Genomic DNA, 5,681 nt, shown 5'->3' with positions numbered 1-5,681 from the left:
CCCCCCCCCCCCCCCCCCCCCCCGTGGCAATAGACCATGCATGAAAGGAGTTCAAAAGAGATTTTTTTTTCTCGCAGACTGACAGGTACTTCAATTTTTTGCAGTATGATTTCATTATTCATCGTTACCCAGATTTATTTTGTCCTGCTGGAGGCACTTATTGGGAGCAGGGGTAGATTTAATTTTAATAGAGGTTTGGACCTGGCTGTAGTTATAGTTCTATTAGTCTAGGGCAGAGAAGGGAAATCAAACTGGGATTGCTGATTTGCCTCTTGGCTGAGAGGTTATCAAGAGGGAAATAAATTTGCAGTAATAAAAGTTGTTTCTGACATTCCCTTATGCAGAAGAGGCAGAGGTTGTGATTAAATAGAAGTTATGCATTAAAACTTCTCTGTCAAGGGAGGAAAAAAGTGCAGGATGGCCATCTCTCCCATTGGACACTGGAAGGTTCAGGTTAGGGATTTATAATGGATTCCAAATAGCCATAAAGCTCTTCCTTTTGCATGTAATTAGTATGATATGTGCTGTCAATTTAAAAAACTGATGATGATCTCTGTTTAGCTCAGGTTCAAGATTGTGAAGACATCTGCAGTTACTTGTTGTGTGCTGATTTTGATATTTTTTTCCCCTCTATCAATCACTGTCAAGGCAGGAAGTTTAAATACAATTGCCTGCCACAGCAGAATAGATTTTACTCACATCCATGGCCTGAAGATTGGAAAATATTCTGTAGATGGTAGAATATACTTTTATTTTGCTTTGACTTTTCTTTATTAGTTTTCCAGTGAGTTTTGCTGTTAATGTGATATGAACATGACTGCAGCTGTGTTATTGTGGGAATCCACAGAGGATAAATATTGTTATACTCACAAGATTAATAACTATATACACACAAACCATGTTTCTTGAGGAAGAACCCACTCTGCTATGAGTAGCATGTATGAGGTTCCTTACAAGACTTGCAACACAAAGTCAGACTTTGTGTGGAGGCAGAATAATTAACTAGGGAGCAGATTCTATTCCACCTATTAGGGCCTAAGAGTTACTTTGTTCCACGCTGTGCGAGTCCCTGAAAAACAGCTAATGCCAAAGGCGGGTGGGTGGGTCTTCCTTCTTGCTGTTTTTTTGTGACTCTTAAGCTGATGCTGTGTTACAGTAGTGGGTGCATTATTGAGTTTTTAGGCCTTGGCTGGGTGGAATAGAAAGGGATTTAGGCATCTAAATGGACTTGGGTGCCTAATAGGTGGGATAGACTCTGTCCCTGGGTGTCCATGCACTGGCTCAACATAAACTAATATGGGAGCTGGTCATGGGTGTGAGAGAGAACAAGAACTACAGGACCCATAATCTGGCTGTTCCATTTGTCATTCAAATCCCAGATGCTATCTAGTATACTAAACGTGAAGTGTTTGACATGGCTTTGAGCTGTAAGCAGAAAAGCTTGTGGCTTATGGTATAGTGTTGGTCAGGGAGGAAATTATTTAATATTATTCTCTTTTAAAAAAATAATTATAAACATGCTTTGCAAAGGGAGCTATGTATAAATATATAACTAATGCAAACATTTTGTTCTGAAGTATAGACGAGAGGATCAGAACTTCCTAACTATGGAGTTCTTCCTGCACTATGGAACTATGGAGAACTACAGAGTTCTTTCTTTTTGAAACATTGGCTCTATGAGAATGTGCGGTAGCATTAGGTAATAAAAGAAGCTGCCTTGAAGGGGTCTGGGAGAGGAGGAAGCTGCTCATAGGAACTCTTACTTGAAAAATCAGTTATACTGTACTGTCAGTCTATATATTATTTCTCTCATTTTACCAGTGTGTCCTTCTGAGCCTGCCTTTTTTCTCCCTGATTTGACAGATCTGTTTTCTTAACTGTGGAATCTCCCCAAAGAGAAGGAAAGCCAGTAATAAGCCTTCCCTTAGAGCTCCTTCCTTAGAGGAACTGAAGAGGATTGGACATTCTTGACTTCAATGCCTCTTTTCTCCACCACTCCTTATGTTGCTGCTCTTGCTCTACCTATTAATAGGAAGAATTCCTCAGCTAAGTAGCATCTCTTTCTACATCTTGCCTAGCCGATGGGTCCACACTTCACCAACTGGTAAAGAGGAGGAGCTTCCCCAAAACACAGAAATGAGTGGGAAGACTTTCCTCTACTACCATCAGAAGAGGGAGAACTGCATATTTCCATGTTCCTTCTCAATGCCGCTGGCAGCTGGTCAACAGGTGCAATGTGCACTCTGTAACCCAGGTCAGCGTGTTTTTGGGCACTGTCAAAAATGCCTGCAAACTTGACTTGTCACATGTTGGCAGGCTTGGGGTGGACAGTGGGGAAGCCTTGTCCTTGTGTGGCAATATAGCCCCTGCTCCTTCTCTGCTATCCGCCCCGAGGTGCACATGCCAAGCCAAATGCCTTTGCGTGTCATGCTTTGGCATCTGTGCCAGAGGTTGCCTACCCCTGCTGTAACCCCTGCAGCTCATCAGTGCTGGATTCTATCTTGATACCTTAGACCCTGTGAGCCTGCAAAATGGCTTCTGGAGACAGAACCATTCTGTGAGCTGCCCAAAGGTTGCCCATCTGTTATATGGCCTGATCCTGCTCTCTTTGATGAAGTGCTTTCACTGACTGTGAGGGAAGGATCTTTTAAAAAAAAGACACTTCCAAATCTTCTGTAAAGGCTTTCTGTGAAAGCCTGGCTCTTGAGCTCAGTGTGTATAGAGTCTGTCCAAAACTATAGCATAGCACCTTCTGCTTAGGTTAGGAGGGGCAGAACAGGTCTTCCTAGTTCTCCTGCTTCAAGGTGTAGTCAGAGACACTATTTCAAGTAAACTGTTAATATCTGCTATATGACAATGTTTTGATTCCCGCCATGCAATAGCAATATAAATCTAGAACAAAAAATGGGTAGAACTATTTTAATTTTGTTCCCAGTATGATTTTTTCCATGTTAATCTATTAAACTATCCACTGGCAATCAGATAGAAGATTTGGAAACACATAGGAGATTGATATACAGCTACATATCTGTTCCTGATATAGTTGATTTAAAATAATTGAATCATTTTCTTGCATAAATCTCTTCTTCTGTAGAATGCCATTACCCTTAGTAATACCTTTTGTTCCTTCAGTTAATATAGCAATATAACAATGCTTATCTGAACTGGCAAATGCAGACCACTTAAACTTTAAAATATTAATTTTAAATGTAGCTATGGCTATTTTTAATAATAATTTTAAATGATTCTAAAAGCACATGTTGAGATAATGAGATCTATAAATATTAGTTGACATATTGATCCACATGTATTGCTTTGTTAGATCATTTCTGTTTCACACATTTTTTTCTCATATCTCAACTAAGCATGATTCCAGATTGTTAAGCGTATTTATTTAGACTTAAGCCAGTCCTAGCATTCTCATGGACTAGAATGGAGGTAGTACATCAGTGCTTGAGTACATTTGAAGTTCCGATCCTTAGCATTAAGCATCAAAGGGAAAATCCTCAATTACCTTATTGTTACATAAAAGAATGTACAAGGGAAAAGAAAGCACAAAGGCCTGGGGAGTGTCACCTGGTTTTGAGAGATTTGTGCAAGAATAAGGGACATCTGCAGTCCTTTTCTCCAGAATGATGGGAGACAAATCCTTTGTGCCTACAGGAGCAAAATTTGCTTTAAAGGACATAGAGGTGCAGGGTTCCCCCCACTAAGTCATGGCGTAGGGAAACTCCTTAGCACCTTCTAGGCATAGCCACATTCAATCTGCACTGCTTGGCCAATTGAAAGGAGAACTGAAATATTTTAATTGTGTTACTGTGTGCCTTGTTGATACCCAAGGAAAAGGATGGGATTTTTGAGAAGCTTATGGTAAGCACTAAGGGAAGTGACATGACAGAATGAGCAAGGCTATACCAAAAAAAGGTACTGTCTCAAGGGCATGGAGGGATGTCTCAGCTCTGTTGCCCCAGTGGGGAAAGTTATTCTGAGGAATGCCTGGCCTGAGTAACAGTAATACCTGTCTCAAAGTCTTTAATAGAGCAAGTCTATTAAATGTGGAGTTTTATCCACATTTTGCAGCTGATACAGCTGATAGTTCTTTGATTTCCAATGTGATAAACATATATAGCAATATCAAGGCCTAGTCTGAGCAAAGTTATGGTAGTTTAACCTAAAATGATTTTTAAATGATAAAGGGTAAACCCAGGCACATCCTTGTATACACAGTCTCATTTCAGTGTAAGAGTGATTTATTTTGGTTAAAATTAAGCCCCTCCCTTATGTAATTCCTAACCCAAAATCAAGCTACTCTAAAATGAAATAGTGTGTGTGTACACAAAGGTCTGCTTTAAAACTGACTTAAGTTAAACTGAAGAAAATTTTCCTGCTTAGATGAGGCACAGCCTCCTTAGAAAAAAAGGTGTTTTTTCCTACCTGTAGGCTAACAAATAATAACTAATGGGTGCATCTACACGAAATGTTTACTGCACAGTTGACTAATTAACTGTGCAGTAAACATCTCAGTATCTATATGTGCACCCCTATGAGGGCTCAGGAAACTAAGAAACTCTGCAGCACGGTACAGGTACTACCCTGATGTGGATTTTTGTCATGTACAGCAGTGCACATGTAGATGTTGACTGGCTGGCAGAGTCCATGAGGGTGCTTGAGTGTAGGTGCTGCTTTCAGGCTAGCTCTACATTGAAGCACCTTCATGCCTCAGCCAGTTCCTCCCTAGCACATTGTGCCTGGAAGGAGAATCCCCGGTCTGGAAGGCTGACTTCCAGGGCCACCTGCCAATTGGGGTTGCTTCAGCCGGGCTCAGTGTGCTGTGGTCTTGGTGCATGTATAAACTGTATACCCAGGAGCATCACGGCAACAATAATCTGTGGAGCAATAAGGTCTGCAGTTTATTGCTGTGCACTAATGGCATGTGTAGATGTGACCAACACCGTAAAATCTGTTGGCACTGGATTTATGACCCACATACCTTGTTTCAGGTGAATCCAAATCATCACACTGACTATGACCTCAATAATAGGCAAATCTTATTGATATACAGTGATAGCAGATAAGAAGGCAAACAATTGTATATCTAACAGTCTGAGGGCTGCCATAGAGGGAAGGTACATCTAGCCAGTATGTGAGCTTCACCTTAAGGTTCTCTTTTGAATGTCCAATGTCAGTAATGTGGAGGTTGAGGGCCAAGGCCCCCCCCCCCAGTGGGGTGGGTGAGATTGGCTGCTGATGTACTCTCTGTTACATCTGGTAGCCTCAGTTTCCCCTCTCAGGAACCCTTTGCTGCTCTGAAATTCCTTTCGTATCCTTGTTCTTCTGTGATGACTCTTCATCTCTGGGCATCATTGATTGGTCTCCTTGTGGTCATCGTAATGTCAATGTTCTGTTTTGTCAGCATATTTCTTTGTTCCAACAATGCATCGCATGTATAAATCTTAATTTGGCTATTTATTGGTGTCACAGCTCCGGAGCTGGCGAGCCAAGCTCACGGTCGTGGTCACGGTGGGGCAGCCGGGTGGTGGCAATTGGAGCGGACAGGCGGGAGTTTTTGGCAATGGAGTACTGAGTGGCACGGAAGCGTGATGGTTTCTTAAACAAGAGGGTTTATTCAACTTACGCTTTTGAGGCGTAGGCAACGTAATTCTTCAGTTACAGTGGTGTGA

This window comes from Gavialis gangeticus, unplaced genomic scaffold, assembly GCF_001723915.1.
Source record: "Gavialis gangeticus isolate Ggan-Ray unplaced genomic scaffold, GavGan_comp1, whole genome shotgun sequence".
Lineage (NCBI taxonomy): Eukaryota > Metazoa > Chordata > Crocodylia > Gavialidae > Gavialis > Gavialis gangeticus.
This window is presented reverse-complemented; position numbering follows the sequence as displayed.